The 17,953-nt window shown below is 37.9% G+C and overlaps 1 protein-coding gene across 9 annotated transcripts in view; it reads left to right on the forward strand.

Moving 5' to 3' along the window:
• Positions 1-17,953, forward strand: part of STXBP4 (syntaxin binding protein 4) — a 247,550-nt gene that overhangs the window by 143,174 nt on the left and 86,423 nt on the right.

Raw genomic sequence — 17,953 nt, forward strand, 5'->3', positions numbered from 1 at the left:
TAGCTGGTTAAGACTTTTTTTTTTACCTCTACTTCCATCTAAAGGCTCTTTGAAATGGTATAATAAATTCTAAAAATAAATCCACAACAGCACTGGAGACCTGGGGTGGAATCAACCTTGAGGGATTTTTTAATAGTATAGAACAGATGGAATAAGATTGAAGGTAAGGCCCAACTGAGCAAAAGACCCTAGAACACAATAAAGATGAATGACAAGGCTGCTGAAACATTAAATATAACTGTGAAAACCCCCCCGGATCACAACCAGAGAAAATTGGGAACAAACCCTGGGGCAGTCAGCAGGGTAATTAATTACAGGGCTGCAGAAGAGCTGAAGCAGTTCCCTGCTCTTCAGAGCTGAGGGAACACTCTCTCAAGGAGCTGCATGTTCTGTCTTGGACGCCTCCAGCGCTCTCAGTGACCTCCACGCTGACAGGGAGATCCTTGGGGAAAGCTTCAGGATTGGACATTGCCATCCTTCCCTCTTCCTGTCTCCAGGCACTTGTTCCCCCAACATATGTTTGAACTTCCTTTTTATTGTCTGTTTTCTGTCTCTTTGCTTGGTGTCAGTCTATCTGCCACTTGTCTTTGTATTGGCCTTTTACATTTCTCTATTCCTCTAGTTTGTACTCGTAATCTCTATGCTAGGGACCAGATACACACACACACGCACACACACACACACGTAGCAAAGGTCTATGTTAATATACTAAAGAATTAAAAAATAACAAAAGAAAAAGTCTGTTTTAATCAAGTATTAAAATAGTAAGTAAATCGAATATTAAAGTAGTAAGTCATCTACTACCCAGGACTTTGAGTAAGTCCTGAGGAGTAGATGACTTGATTTAGTAAAATTAGGTAATATTCAAGACTCTTCCTGCAAAGTAACATTTGACTTTAAAACAATGCTATAGAGGATTGGAATCCATGCTTCTAAGAGTATTTGCTAAATTTTTGCAGTGAGCATTTTTTTATAATTTTGATTAACCTATTACATTTTTTTTTAATTTTTTATTTTTTTTTAATTTTATTTTATTTTTAAACTTTACAATATTGTATTAGTTTTGCGAAATATAGAAATGAATCCGCCACAGGTATACCTGTGTTCCCCATGCTGAACCCTCTTCTCTCCTCCCTCCCCATACCCTCCCTCTGGGTCGTCCCAGTGCACCAGCCCCAAGCATCCAGTATAGTGCATCGAACCTGGACTGGCGACTCGTTTCATACATGATATTATACATGTTTCAATGCCATTCTCCCAAATCTCCCCACCCTCTCCCTCTCCCACAGAGTCCATAAGACTGATCTATACATCAGTGTCTCTTTTGCTGTCTCGTACACAGGGTTATTGTTACCATCTTTCTAAATTCCATATATATGCATTAGTATACTGTATTAGTGTTTTTCTTTCTGGCTTACTTCACTCTGTATAATAGGTTCCAGTTTCATCCATCTCTTTAGAACTGATTCAAATGTATTCTTTTTAATGGCTGAGTAATACTCCATTTTGTATATGTACCACAGCTTTCTTATCCATTCATCTGCTGATGGGCATCTAGGTTGCTTCCATGTCCTGACTATTATAAACAGTGCTGCAATGAACATTGGGGTACACGTGTCTCTTTCCCTTCTGGTTTCCTCAGTGTGTATGCCCAGCAGTGGGATTGCTGGATCATAAGGCAGTTCTATTTCCAGTTTTTTAAGGAATCTCCACACTGTTCTCCATAGTGGCTGTACTAGTTTGCATTCCCACCAACAGTGTAAGAGAGTTCCCTTTTCTCCACACCCTCTCCAGCATTTATTGCTTGTAGACTTTTGGATCGCAGCCATTCGGACTGTGTGAAATGGTACCTCATAGGGGTTTTGATTTGCATTTCTCTGATAATGAGTGATGTTGAGCATCTTTTCATGTGTTTGTTAGCCATCTGTATGTCTTCTTTGGAGAAATGTCTAGTTCTTTGGCCCATTTTTTGATTGGGTCATTTATTTTTCTGGAGTTGAGCTGTAGGAGTTGCTTGTATATTTTTGAGATTAGTTGTTTGTCAGTTGCTTCATTTGCTATTATTTTCTCCCATTCTGAAGGCTGCCTTTTCACCTTGCTAATAGTTTCCTTTGTTGTGCAGAAGCTTTTAAGTTTAATTAGGTCCCATTTGTTTATTTTTGCTTTTATTTCCAATATTCTGGGAGGTGGGTCATAGAGGATCCTGCTGTGATGTATGTCGGAGAGTGTTTTGCCTCTATTCTCCTCTAGGAGTTTTATAGTTTCTGGTCTTACGTTTAGATCTTTAATCCATTTTGAGTTTATTTTTGTGTATGGTGTTAGAAAGTGTTCTAGTTTCATTCTTTTACAAGTGGTTGACCAGTTTTCCCAGCACCACTTGTTAAAGAGATTGTCTTTAATCTATTGTATATTCTTGCCTCCTTTGTCAAAGATAAGGTGTCCATATGTGCGTGGACTTATCTCTGGGCTTTCTATTTTGTTCCATTGATCAATATTTCTGTCTTTGTGCCAGTACCATACTGTCTTGATAACTGTGGCTTTGTAATAGAGCCTGAAGTCAGGTAGGTTGATTCCTCCAGTTCCATTCTTCTTTCTCAAGATAGCTTTGGCTATTTGAGGTTTTTTGTATTTCCATACAAATTGTGAAATTATTTGTTCTAGCTCTGGGAAGAATACTGCTGCTAGCTTGATAGGGATTGCATTGAATCTATAAATTGCTTTGGGTAGTATACTCATTTTCACTATATTGATTCTTCCAATCCATGAACATGGTATATTTCTCCATCTATTAGTGTCCTCTTTGATTTCTTTCACCAGTGTTTTATAGTTTTCTATATATAGGTCTTTAGTTTCTTTAGGTAGATATATTCCTAAGTATTTTATTCTTTCTGTTGCAATGGTGAATGGAATTGTTTCCTTAATTTCTCTTTCTGTTTTCTCAGTATTAGTGTATAGGAATAAAAAGGATTTCTGTGTGTTGATTTTATATCCTGCAACTTTACTACAATCATTGATTAGTTCTAGTAATTTTCTGGTGGAGTCTTTAGGGTTTTCTATGTAGAGGATCGTGTCATCTGCAAACAGTGAGAGTTTTAATTCTTCTTTTCCCATTTGGATTCCTTTTATTTCTTTTTCTGCTCTGATTGCTGTGGCCAAAACTTCTAAAACTATGTTGAATAGTAATGGTGAAAGTGGGCACCCTTGTCTTGTTCCTTAATTTAGAGGAAATGCTTTCAATTTTTCACCATTGAGGATAATGTTTGCTATGGGTTTGTCATATATAGCTTTTATTATGTTGAGGTATGTTCCTTCTATTCCTGCTTTCTGGAGAGTTCTTATCATAAATGGATGTTGAATTTTGTCAAAGGCTTTCTCTGCATCTATTGAGATAATCATATGGCTTTTATTTTTCAATTTGTTAATGTGGTGTACTACACTGATTGATTTGCAGATATTGAAGAATCCTTGCATCCCTGGGATAAAGCCCACTTGGTCATGATCTTTTTAATGTGTTGTTGGATTCTGATTGCTAGAATTTTGTTAAGGATTTTTGCATCTATGTTCATCAGTGATATTGGCCTGTAGTTTTCTTTTTTTGTGGGATCTTTGTCAGGTTTTGGTATTAGGGTGATGGTGGCCTCATAGAATGAGTCTGGAAGTTTACCTTCCTCTGCAATTTTCTGGAAGAGTTTGAGCAGGATAGGTGTTAGCTCTTCTCTAAATTTTTGGTAGAATTCAGCTGTGAAGCCTTCTGGACCTGGGCTTTTGTTTGCTGGAAGATTTTTGATTACAGTTTCAATTTCTGTGCTTGTGATGGGTCTGTTAAGATTTTCTATTTCTTCCTGGTCCAGTTTTGGAAAGTTGTACTTTTCTAAGAATTTGTCCATTTCTTCCACATTGTCCATTTTATTGGCATATAATTGTTGATAGTAGTCTCTTATGATCCTTTGTATTTCTGTGTTGTCTGTTGTGATCGCTCCATTTTCATTTCTAATTTTATTGATTTGATTTTTCTCCCTTTGTTTCTTGATGAGTCTGGCTAATGGTTTGTCAATTTTATTTATCCTTTCAAAGAACCAGCTTTTGGCTTTGTTGATTTTTGCTATGGTCTCTTTTGTTTCTTTTGCACTTATTTCTGCTCTAATTTTTAAGATTTCTTTCCTTCGACTAACCCTGGGGTTCTTCATTTCTTCCTTTTCTAGTTGCTTTAGGTGTAGGGTTAGGTTATTTATTTGACTTTTTTCTTGTTTCTTGAGGTATGCCCGTATTGCTATGAACTTTCCCCTTAGGACTGCTTTTAAAGTGTCCCACAGGTTTTGGGTTGTTGTGTTTTCATTTTCATTCGTTTCTATGCATATTTTGATTTCTTTTTTGATTTCTTCTGTGATTTGTTGGTTATTCAGCAGCGTGTTGTTCAGCCTCCATATGTTGGAATTTTTAATAGTTTTTCTCCTATAACTGAGATCTAATCTTACTGCATTGTGGTCAGAAAAGATGCTTGGAATGATTTCTATTTTTTTGAATTTACCAAGGCTAAATTTATGGCCCAGGATGTGATCTATCCTGGAGAAGGTTCCATGTGCACTTGAGAAAAAGGTGAAATTCATTGTTTTGGGATGAAATGTCCTATAGATATCAATTAGGTCTAACTGGTCTATTGTATTGTTTAATGTTTGTGTTTCCTTGTTAATTTTCTGTTTAGTTGATCTATCCATAGGTGTGAGTAGGGTATTCAAGTCTTCCACTATTATTGTGTTATTGTTAATTTCTCCTTTCATACTTGTTAGTATTTGTCTTACATGTTGTGGCGCTCCCATGTTGGGTGCATATATATTTATAATTGTTATATCTTCTTCTTGGATTGATCCTTTGATCATTATGTAGTGACCTTCTTTGTCTCTTTTCACAGCCTTTGTTTTAAAGTCTATTTTATCTGATATGAGTATTGCTACTCCTGCTTTCTTTTGGTCCCTATTTGCATGGAAAATCTTTTTCCAGCCCTTCACTTTCAGTCTGTAGTGTCCCCTGTTTTGAGGTGGGTCTCTTGTAGACAACATATGTAGGGGTCTTGTTTTTGTATCCATTCAGCCAGTCTTTGTCTTTTGGTTTGGGCATTCAACCCATTTACGTTTAAGGTAATTACTGATAAGTATGATCCCGTTGCCATTTACTTTATTGTTTTGGGTTCGAGTTTATACACCGTTTTTGTGTTTTCTGTCTAGAGAATATCCTTTAGCATTTGTTGGAGAGCTGGTTTGGTGGTGCTGAATTCTCTCAGCTTTTGCTTGTCTGAGAAGCTTTTGATTTCTCCTTCATATTTGAATGAGATCCTTGCTGGGTACAATAATCTGAGCTGTAGGTTATTTTCTTTCATCGCTTTAAGTATGTCTTGCCATTCCCTCCTGGCTTGAAGAGTTTCTATTGAAAGATCAGCTGTTATCCTTATGGGAATTCCCTTGTGTGTTATTTGTTGTTTTTCCCTTGCTGCTTTTAATATTTGTTCTTTGTGTTTGATCTTTGTTAATTTGATTAATATGTGTCTTGGGGTGTTTCGCCTTGGGTTTATCCTGTTTGGGACTCTCTGGGTTTCTTGGACTTGGGTGATGATTTCCTTCCCCATTTTAGGGAAGTTTTCAACTATTATCTCCTCAAGTATTTTCTCATGGTCTTTCTTTTTGTCTTCTTCTTCTGGGACTCCTATGATTCGAATGTTGTAGCGTTTAATATTGTCCTGGAGGTCTCAGAGATTGTCCTCATTTCTTTTAATTCGTTTTTCTTTTATCCTCTCTGATTCGTTTATTTCTACCATTCTATCTTCTAATTCACTAATCCTATCTTCTGCCTCTGTTATTCTACTATTTGTTGCCTCCTGAGTGTTTTTAATTTCATTTATTGCATTATTCATTATATATTGAGTCTCTTTTATTTCTTCTAGGTCCTTGTTAAACCTTTCTTGCATCTTCTCAATCTTTGTCTCCAAGCTATTTACCTGTGATTCCATTTTGATTTCAAGATTTTGGATCAATTTCACTATCATTATTCGGAATTATCGGGTAGATTCCCTATCTCTTCCTCTTTTGTTTGGTTTGGTGGGCATTTATCCTGTTCCTTTATCTGCTGGGTATTCCTCTGTCTCTTCATCTTGTTTAAATTGCTGAGTTTGGGGTGTCCTTTCTGTATTCTGGCAGTTTGTGGAGTTCTCTTTATTGTGGCGTTTCCTTGCTCTGTGTGGGTTTGTACAGATGGCTTGTCAAGGTTTATTTGGTTAGGGAAGCTTGTGTCGGTGTTCTGGTGGGTGGAGCTGTATTTCTTCTCTCTGGGGTGCAATGAAATGTCCAGTAATGAGTTATGGGATATCTGTGGTTTTGGGGTGACTTTGGGCTGCCTGTATCTTGGAGCTCAGGGCTGCATTCCTTGCTGCTGGAGAATTTGCTTGGTATGTCTTGCCCTGAAACTTTTTTCACTCAGAGAGGCTTACAGCATTATATGGAGAAGAGAAGAGTGAGGAGGGAGTTAGAGGTGACCCGAATGAGATGAGGTGGAATCAGTAGAGGAGAGAGTGGTCTATTCAGTAATCTCTTCCTTATGTGCACTCCACAACTGGACTGCTCAGAGTTGTTCACAGAGTTATACAGAGAAGAGAAGAAGGAGGAATGTAGCAGAGGTGGCCAGGAGGATAAATGGGGGGAATGAAAAGGAGGGAGACAGATCCAGCCAGTAATCAGTTCCCTAAGTGTTCTCCACCGTCTGGAACACACAGAAATTCACAGAGTTGGGTAGAGTAGAGAGGGGTTAGGGAGGAGACACAGGCGACCTGGTGGAGAAAAAGGAGAGTCCAAAGGGAGAGAGAGCAGTTAAGCCAGTAATCTCGCTCCCTAGTGAAAAATTGGTACTGAAGATTGGGTTCTTAAAGGTACAAAATTGGTAACAAATACATAAAAGCAAAAATTTTAAATCTAGAGTAGAGTTTGGAATTTCAAAAATACGATGTTAAAGAAAAGAAGAAGGAAAAGAAAGAGAGAAAAAACGAACAAACAAAAACAAACAAGGTCGCAAAAATTATAAAGAAAATATAGGTACAAAATTGATAACTAATACCAAAAAGCAAAAGTTAAAAATCTAGAGTAGAGTTTGGAATTTCAAAATACAATGTTAAAAAAAAAAGAAGAAAAAGAAAGAGAGAGAAAAAAAAACAAACAGGAACAAACAAAGTCGCATAAATTATCAAAAAAAAAAAAAAAAAATACAGGTACAAAATTGATAACAAATACCAAAAAGCTAAAATTAAAAATCTAGAGTAGAGTTTGGAATTTCAAAAATACAATGTTAAAGAAAAGAAGGGAAAAAAAAAAAGGTCAAAAAAATTATTAAAAAAAATATATATGAAGTTTGCTTTAAAGAAAAGAAAAATGGGGTCTTCTTTTTTTTTTTGCAAAGTAATCGGTTATAAAAGTGGAAATTAAAGGAATAATAGAGGACTTAAAAAATTGTTTTTAATTTAAAAAAATAATTAAAAAAAAAGAAAGAAAGAAAGAATGATCGTACAAATAGTAACAATATATCTAGGACTTTCTCTGGTTTTGTTTTGAGTATTGTGGGTTCAGTTCATTTTTGGCTAGTTCCTTGGTCTGACTTACATTTCTCAAGATCTATAGGCCCCTTCCTATGTAGTTGGTAGTAACCACAGGGTTTTAATCTATTGCCTGTAGCCTCCAAGGCGTTTCCCTCTGTTATAGCTTCTTCTGTTTGCTGGTCTCTTCAGTGTCTGGTTTCTGCCCGGACACAAAGGGTACAGTGGAGGACACTTTTTTTTTTTTTTTTTAGGCTCACTTATTCAGTGACGCTGAGGGGAGGGAGGTAGGGAGGGATGCTGCAAACAAATAACACTGGCGTGTGCTCGCAGTGCCTCAGCCACACTGGGTCTGCCCCCTGTTCACGGTGCGTGTAGCCTCTCTGCCCACGCTGCTCAGGCTCTAGGTTGCTCCGCTGGGAACCATCCGTGGCCGGCCCTGGGCTGCCTGTACTTCCCAGGTCCAAGCCGCTCAGGTTCAGGCACTCGGGTAGTCCTCAGAGGCGCAGACTCTCGGTTGGGCCTGCGTTTTGTGCACTTCCCAGATCCGAGCAGCTCAGGTGATGAGGTGTTTGGCGGGCGCGATTGCTGCGACTTATCGCCTCCCCGCCGCTCGGTTATCTAGGTGTGCACCGGCACACCTTCTCAGGGAGATGTTGACCGTCCAGACCCCCAAGAAGTTTTAGTTAGCAAAGAAGCCTGCTTACAGTTTTATAGATAATGTCTCTCTGGGGCTGCGATTGTCCCCTTCCGGCTCTGGCTGCCTATCACCGGAGGAGGACGGTCTGCCACCGGCTATCTCTGTTCAGTCCTTTGTTCCGTGCTCGGGCCTGGCGGTGTCATAGGTTAGGGCTGGCTTTTCACGTGGAAGATATCCCACAGTCTGGTTTGCTAGCCCAAATTATTTCTCTCAGATAGCGCTCGGGGTATTCAGGCCAGATTCTTGCGATGCAGCCCTTGCCACGCCTCCCTGCCCAGCCCCCGCTTGCTAATGGCGTGTGCAGGCGTCTGTGCTGCTTCTCCGCTGGGGGATTTACTGTAGGGCTCGCAATGTGCAGGTTTTAATTGTTTATTTATTTTTCCTCCCTGTTATGTTGCCCTCTGTGCTTCCAAGGCTCGGCACAGATTCGGCAGTGAGAAGGTTTCCTGGTGTTTGGAAACTTCTCTCTTTTTAAGACTCCCTTCCCCGGACGGAACTCTGTCCCTCCCTCTTTTGTCCCTTTTTTTGTCTTTTATATTTTTTCCTACCTCCTTTCGAAGACTTGGGTTGCTTTTCTGGGTGCCTGATGTCCTCTGCCAGCATTCAGAAGTTGTTGTGTGGAATTTACTCGGCGTTTAAATGTTCTTTTGATGAATTTGTGAGGGAGAAAGTGTTCTCCCCGTCCTACTCCTCCGCCATCTTAGCTCCTCCTTCACATTTTTTTTAATTAAATGTATTTTAGAAACCCTGTAAGAGCTCTTTATGTGAAGAAATTCTGTGTTTTTAGGGGGGATGAGAATAACCACTACTAATGTATTCTGTGTAAGATGGGAATTTTATGTCAGACATTTTTAGTGAGGGTGGCAACAGCAGAGCAACACCTGCACAGACATCGCCCTGTGCACATTGCAGTCATTCGTTTTAATTACCTTGCTACCATTAACCTTGATATTTGTCAAACATGATTATTCACAGAAATTTTTTGAAGTTCAGCAGAACTTCTTTGGAAGAAAAGTAAAGAATTATGTCTACACTTTTTATCTGTTAATAGAATTATACCTACTCTGCTGTTTAAAACTCGTAAATAGTTTCTATGTTGTCTTCTTATTTAGAAATACAGTTGCTAATATTTGCATATTTCCCAGCACTTTTGTAATTATATATAACTTATCTTTTAAGTTGATAATTCAGATAAACTCAGCTCATTTTTCTTTGTTTTTAAGCAGTAGCTTTTTCTATCTATAATGCAAAGGAGAAAATCACTATCAGGAGGTAGATAATTCAGCTCCTCCACTTCATTTCCTTTGACCTGGCTATCTGATTAGTTCAAGTTACAGTTTGAAGTTTTCATTTGGGTAATTATCTCCACTTTCTTGTTAATTTAAGTACACTCCAGGATGTTATACTGTGGAATTTCCTTAGAAATTAAATTAAGATTTCTTAGGTCTTATAACTTTAAAAGCAGTCTCTAAGGGATGTCTAGAGGACAGTTCCAAACCATTTTTGGATCTTGTACTCCACTGAAATTTGATGAAAGTCCTCTTCCCAGAAATGTGCAATTGAACACATTTTTTCATCCATTATCAGAGTGTTTATGAATCCCAACTTAAGAACCCCGATGTAGAATTACAGGGAACACGAATGCTTTCTAGAGCATTGCAAACATGGCCATCCATCTCTCCAAAAAATACCTCTAGCGGTGGAGAAGTCTGTGAATCATAGAGGTAGCCGAGTTCAGTAGCACTTGGAATCCAGGTAAACAGTGTACCTCAGAATCTCGGTATCTCCCCAAAGTGCCTCAGTCGGTCAGCCAACCTCAGTAGCCAAGTTACCACTCTGGCCTGTTCCCTCATGTGAAAGGCAGAGATCATAATGTCTCAAGGGGCAGGATCGAAGGATTACACAAGGTACATGTCAAGGACCTGGTAGTATACGATGTTCCATAAATCAGTGTTACTGCCACTGGTACCACATTGTTTAAAGTACTTAATTTAAATAATTAATACTTTTTCTGTATGGTAATTATTAAGTAATTTTCTAAAGCTTCATTCAACTTAAATACATTTGAAAATGTGATAGATGAAAGCTTTTCTTAATATATGACATTTAATGTTATTACCGATTTCCAGTTAGAATGTTATCATCACAGGAAGCTGCGGTTACACGTCTGAACTGGCATCTTATCTTTCAGTTGTTTATTGCTAACTATAAGGAAACTTAGGTTGCCTCTGTTCTGTTCACCTTCAGTGAAACAGCATGTAGACGTAATAAACATTTTCAATCAGTACTGGGACCCCTGGAGGTCTCTACATTGATCTCCATCAGTATTTACGTGATCAGTGTTGTGATGCTTTAGTGTAATCTTTATTTGAAATACCTACATCTTTTAAAGTGTAATCTTTGTTTGATTTTATAACAAAAGCAGGAAGAGGCAGTTCTAGTTAAGAAAAATGCACATTGAAGCAGTATCTGGCTGGGTGTCCAATAGGAGGTCTTTTATAAAAAGAGAAGTTGTTGACTTCCTGGTAAATCGACAGCATAAGCACAGGCTTCTACCTTCCTTCCCATGGAAATGGTAAACGGAATGTAAAAATGGGGGAAGTCTTTAACAGCACTAGCAGGTACAGGCAAATCCCAAAGGCTTGTCAGTATAGGACAACTAGAACCACATAGAAGAGAAGAACAAAGGTCTGTCTTGTTCTATCTCTGCTGAATAACAGTTGCAATTTTGGGAGTAACTGGAGGGAAGCCTGGCTGGAGAATACTCCTTAATGCATTGTAATCTGAAACCGTAATGAATACAGAGACTGGCTAGAGGTACACAGACTCTTTTTACTCTAATATTTTGGCGAGTCAGTATCATTTGGTGAAATCATCAGGGTCTATGTGGATTCCATGTCAAGCAGAAGGTCAGTGGGGCTTGGTCCGTTAGGCAGCCTAGATACACGTTAGACCTGACACACTCTGGGTCCCACAAGAGATGCATGTAAAGAAATAAATGTAAAGGAAACCTGACGCCACAGGCCACAACGCTCTGCACAACCGTCTCTGGTCCTGGCTCATGACTCACTCCCCTAAGACTGCTGCAGTGCCCTCGTACCTGCAGCAAGTGCACGTGGGCCAGCCTCCAACCTGAGCTTAGATCACAACTTCAGCAACAACTTGGTTGCATGTCAGAGCAGCCAAGGGTCCACACCTTCTTGAAAAGGTCAAAAACCAATTCTGAGTAAAGAGCTCTCTACATTCAAGACTTGTATAAAGAGATACTCATTCATTCAATTCATTCAAGTTCTTATAAACAAATATGTATATGTATCAGTTCAGTTTAGTCACTCAGTCATGTCGGACTCTTTGCGACCCCATGGACTGCAGCACGCCAGACCTCACTGTCCATCACCAACTTCTGGAGTTTACACAAACTCATGTCCATCAAGTCAGTGATGCCGTCCAACCATCTCATCCTCTGTCGTCCCCTTCTCCTCCTGCCTGCAATCTTTCCCAGCATCAGGGTCTTTTCCAATGAGTCAGTTCTTTGCATAAGGTGGCCAAAATATTGGAGTTTCAGCATCAGTCATTCCAGTGAATATTCAGGACTGATTTCCTTTAGGATGGACTGGTTTGATCTCCTTGCAGTCCAAGGGACTCTCAAGAATCTTCTCCAAAAACATTGTTCAAAAGCATCAATTCTTCAGTGCTCAGCTTTCTTTATAGTCCAACTGTCACATCCATACATAATACTGGAAAAACCATAGCTTTGACTAGATGGACTTTTCTTGGTAAAGTAATATCTCTGCTTTTTAATATGCTGTCTAGGTTCATCATAGCTTTTCTCCTAAGGAGCAAGTGTCTTCTAATTCCATGGCTGCAGTCACCATCTGCAGTGATTTTGGAGCCCAAGAAAATAAAGTCTGTCACTATTTCCATTGTTTCCCCATATGTTTGCCATGAAGTGATGGGACAAGATGTCATGATCTTAGTTTTCTGAATGTTGAGCTTTAAGCCAACTTTTTCACTCTCCTCTTTCACTTTTATCAAGAGGCTCTTTAGTTCTTCTTCACTTTCTTCCATAAGGGTGGTGTCATCTGCATATCTGAGGTTATTGATATTTCTCCCAACAATCTTGATTCCAGCTTGTGCTTCATGTAGCCCAGCATTTCTCATGATGTACTCTGCATATAGTTAAATAAGCAGGGTGACAATATACAGCCTTGATGTACTCCTTTTCCTATTTAGAACCAGCCTGTTGTTCTATGTCCAGTTCTAACTGCTGCTTCTTGACCTGCATACAGATTTCTCAGGAGGCAGGTCAGGTGTTCTGGTATTCCCATCTCTTGAAGAATTTTCCACAGTTTGTTGTGATATACACAGTCAAAGGCTTTGGCATAATCAATAAAGCAGAAGTAGATTTTCTTTGGAACTCTCTTTGCTTTTTCGATGATCTGATGGATGTTGGCAATTTGATCTGTTTCCCCCACAGTCAGTCTCTCCCATCAGGAAGCTTCCATAAGCCTCTTAATCCTTCTCCATCAGAAGGCAGACAGAATGAAAACCACAGTCACAGAAAGCTAATCAAACTGATCGCATGAACCACAGCTTTGTCTGACTCAATGAAACTGTGAACCACGCCATGTAGAGCCACCCACGATGGACAGCTCATGGAGGAGAGTTCTGACAAAATGTGCTCCACTGGAGAAGGGAACGACAAACCACTTCAGCATTCTTGCCTTGAGAACCCCATGAACAGTTGAATAGGATGTATATGTATACATAGAAATATTTGATTATGAAAAAGTCCACTGTCAAGAAAATAAGAGATAGCTGTTGAGATTCAAGATGGTAGGGTGGTCTCATTCAAAAACCTCCCCATTCTGTTCCTACACTTAGAAATGATGTTTAAAATTGTGTGTTTTCAAAAGATAAAAACCAAGAAATGAATGCCTCCCTGCACCAAAAAACAGAAGGTAAAACTGTAATCATAACTGGAGTCTTAGGCTTCTGAGACCAATAGAATTAATATAGGCAGATGGAGCAAAGTTGCAAACACGCCTGAGAACCGAAGTGATGCCAGAGCAAATGAAGCAAGGTACAGGAACATTTCTGTAGAAAATACACTTCTTTTTTCAAGTCACTCACATATTAGGCATTTTTTTTTAATCTTTTCAATTTAGGAGCCACCTGGGCCTGCCACCAATTGAAGCTGAAAGTAAATATTCTCATCCACTATAGATGGGAATATAACCTCACACAACATTTTGGGAGTCAGCTTTGTAGTATATATTAAGACCTTTTAAAATGTCTTTCAAAATATTTTTTGAAGATAAAAATGTTTTAATGATCATATATTTTAACCCAATAATCCCATCTGTTAGTATTTTTGCAAAGAAAATAATGAGTGATGTGCATACAAATGTGTATACAAGTACTTTCATCATGGCATTTCTTATAACAGCAGAAATATGGATGTTCAACTGTTGAGTAATTATATAGTTTTTACTCAACCCATTGAAAATAAGGGTGAATTTTCCCCAACAAGCAATGACCATCTAACAACACATATTTGTTTATGTAAGACTCCTGACTCGATTTAGGTATTTCTGTCTGAAATCAGCAGTATTCTGACTTTTAAAATTAGAATGTCAGTAATGGCTGCTTTTTATCTTTATATTCTGATGCTAACTAGAAGTTATTTAGACATGGGAAAAGTCTTTCTGAGAAAAAAGGGAAATGTGGTACTATAATATTTAAAGGCCTTCATAATTTTTCTTTTAAATCTAAAACTCACACTTGATATAACATCTTCATCTTCTCATTCTACTTATTCTAGGTCTCAAACTCTCATCTTTGCTTTCCTTATTTCTTTCAAAACATATTTTTATTAACCAACATGAATTTATTTGGTGGAAATCAGCCATACTCTTTAGAATGGGCATTATGGTATTTACTTCCATCTAAAATAATCATACTATTAATATATCTTTCTTCTCCTAGAATTGGGGGAAATGATTCATGTATAGCAGATAGGTTACATGATTCTGATGCCATTTGAGAGACAGTTTCACTTGTTTTTTAAGGCTGACCTTTTCTCTAGTGACTTGGTTATTCAGATTCAGATAATAACCACTGTAAATATTCATGGTGTTTTACCATTCAAGGAATATGGTAAACTTACATATTCTCTTGTATTGTTACAGACTGAAAGTAGGTTACTGCTATAATGTTCCATTAAGAAAATATATCAAATTTAATCTTGGGTGATTTCTGGAAAATCAACTATGCTTGAGTTATTCAGTTTTATTTTAAGAAGGCAAATTATTATTAGCCTCAAGAAAAATAATTAATTTTTTCCTAGTACAATTTTCAAAAATAAAAAAGTGAGAGAAAAATAGATCATTTAAAGAGAAGGTAATCTTTTAGATTCACTTAGATTTTTTTACCTCATTCTTTCCTTAGCTATTTATTGGATATCTTCAATGGGCACGACCCTCTCCCAGGCCTTTGATAGCAGCATAAACAAAGTCCTTGCTCTCAAACTGTTTAAATAACTGTAAGGGCAGAGATGGACAAACAAGTTGGCAAATAAGTACATGACAATTCCAGATAGTGACGACTGTTAGGCATGTAAGAAGCCAGTTGTGTAAGGAAATATGAGTATGTGGTAATGCTACTGTATTTGAAGAGAAGATATTTGAACTGAGATCCAGCCAGCAGGAAACCTGTATGGGAAGAGCTTTTTAGACTAAGTACAAAAGCCTTGAGGTAGGAGCAATCTTAATGTATTTGAGAGGGAAAAAAAAAAAGTCCTGGGGTATTTGATATATATGAGAAAGCAGAAGAGTAGCCAGGAGGTAAGGGTGGAGATGCAGAAAGGAGCCAGATCATATAGGACTTTGAACACCATAAAAGGAGTTTGGATTTTATTTTGAGTATCATAGGAGCCATTAATGGTTTTAAGCAGAAAGGAATAACATTATCTGGTCTACATTAAAAAAAAAAAAATCACTACTCAGGCAGTTGTTTGAAACTGGACTCTAAGAGTAACCAAGAGTGAAGAGATCAGGAAGACTAATTGGCTATTACACGATTGACATAGGAGATGACAGTACCGTGGGCTAGGTTTGGAGTAACAAGAAACAAATATTCGCTTTTAAAAAGAGAAGTTGGCCAGTGTATATAATTTTTTGGAACATTTGAAATTCGATATTAATGTTTAAACTTGATATTTGTTGAATATTGGGTCAATAAGTAACCAAAAGTCCACAAGCCCAAAGCAGTTGCCTGTCATTATTTTGGATCTTAAACTACCTCATGTTTCCCTACTGCTCCTTCTGCACATTAATTAACTGTTGGGTATTCGCCCTATATGTTAAATAAATTTCTGAGAATTGAAGTCCAGAATTGAGATAATTTAATAATACCAAATCCATAGTTGTTGTTGTTTACTCGCTAAGTCATGTCCAACTCTTTGCAGCCCCATGGACTGTAGCCCACCAGGCTCCTCTGGCCATGGGATTTCCCAGGCAAGAATACTGGAGTGGGTTGTCATTTCTGTCTTTGTGGGATCTTCTTGAATCTGTAGTAGCCATCCCCTGTTCTTGTTTGGTACATAGGAAACATATATAGTACAGTTTGTCAGTCTTAAAAATCAGGATTCCACTCTGTTTCCTGTATTCAATATACATGTGTTTCCTGTATTCAGTATATATAAACAGATATTCAGTAACTCAATCCCAGAGCTTCCACATGGTATTTGTCTTCATAGATGATCATTTCCAGGACAGTATTTCAGAAATGTACTTTAATCACATACTGCCAGCAGCTGTAGCTATAAAAGCATGGCCAGACTGTAGCCTGCCAGTCTCTTCTGTCCATGGAATTCTCCAGACAAGAATACTGGAGTAGGTAGCCATTCCCTTCTCCAGGGGAACTTCTTGACCCAGGGATCAAACCTGAATCTCTTGTATTGCAGGCAGATTCTTTATGATCTGAGCCACCAGGGAAGACCAGACAAGCAAGACCTAATTTCTTCCACAAGACAGGAATAAGCTGTCAAGGGGATAACAGAATGCACAGCATATAGGATTTAATTAAGTAAATGTCTGTATACCTTAGCACTAACATGGTGAACAGACTATAACTTAAAATGATTTCCAACACAAAAGCAGAAAAAATATAGGAATACTTCATAAGTTACAGAAGACATGGATGGTAGAGTGTAGGGAATTAGCTCTCTTCTGAGAAATGAAGGTCTGTAATTCCTGGCACAATTAGAACTGACTATAATAACAGAATGTCTAAAGTGTAGTCCATGTTTCTATCCTATAACTGGACAAACAAAATGTAGATGATGGCAGAAAGAAATATTTTCCCTCAAGGCCTGAAAATGTCCTCATTCAAACTGAATGCGTTCTTTTAGATTAATGGAATAGGTGTTCTCCAGAGTTCATATGAGGACAAAGTATTAACAGCTCATCTCAGGAAAGACAGCAGCAGTAGCAGTTGTGTGCAGTTACAGCTTTAATAATTATTTAATAGGATAAAATAGATCAATTTAGATCCAGAAGTTCCTTCCTTCAACAACAGACTATTAATATTATTGTTACAGATAAAATATTTTAAAATAATAATACCAAAGATACAGAAGGTTTTTTAAATTCTATCCATTTTAAAGTTTAAAAGAACTATTTTACATCCCTATGTCCTCATACAACCCTGTGAGATAGTCATTGTTATTTCTACTTTAAAAGATATGAAAAGATTAAGGCTCAGAGAACTGAAATAATTTTCTTAAGCCACATACTTGGAAAGTACAATGCCAGAACCCTAACCTAGGCCTTCTACTAATATTAAGTCCTATGAGTCTCACAGGGGTATAGTTAAGTCATTATATCACAATTAACTGGTGGATTTTTTTTCTCTTGAGAGTATATAAAATAGCAGGGTGCCCTATATCCAGTATCATCCTAAGTAAGATAAAAATATGATGACCTCTTGGAGTCTTGACTTTCTGTCTCTAAATTGGGATACAGTCTTCATAAGGTTGTTTCAAAGATTAAATGAACTAGTATGGGAGCACTTTTTAAAACATAAAAAGTATGTTAGTGTTACTGGCTTAGTCATGTCGGACTCTTTGCAACCCCATAGACTGTACCCCACCAGGCTCCTCTGTCCATGAGATCCTTCAGGCAAGAATACTAGAGTGGGTTGGCATTCCCTTCTCCAGGGGATCTTCCCAACCCAGGGATCCAACTCAGGTCTCCTGCTTTGCAGGCAGATTCTTTACTATCTGAGCCACCAGGGAAGCCCTTTAAATATAAAGTGCTTTGTAAATATGAGGTTATGGAGATTATGTTTTAGAGTCCATTTTTTAAATTTTAATGAGAATCATTGACCAACTTTCATGACGTAACAAATATTCAGAATAAAGCAACAGATTACATTGATTCAGGAAGCTTTAATACTTCTCAATGCATAGAAGAATACCTGACTCACTGATATAGTTATTTTCTCAGGTCAGATTGGGAGAGCATCTTTTTTCTTTTTCTTTTAATTAAAAACATCTATAGTGTTTGTTTGTTTGTTTTTTAGAGCAAACATTTGTTACTTCTAAAATTAAAGCATCCTTAAGTACAATAAATGTTTAAGCATCATGGAAACCTCAGAGTAAAAATTAAAAGCTCTCTTTG

The sequence above is a fragment of the Bos taurus genome, chromosome 19, assembly GCF_002263795.3.
Source record: "Bos taurus isolate L1 Dominette 01449 registration number 42190680 breed Hereford chromosome 19, ARS-UCD2.0, whole genome shotgun sequence".
Classification (NCBI taxonomy): domain Eukaryota; kingdom Metazoa; phylum Chordata; class Mammalia; order Artiodactyla; family Bovidae; genus Bos; species Bos taurus.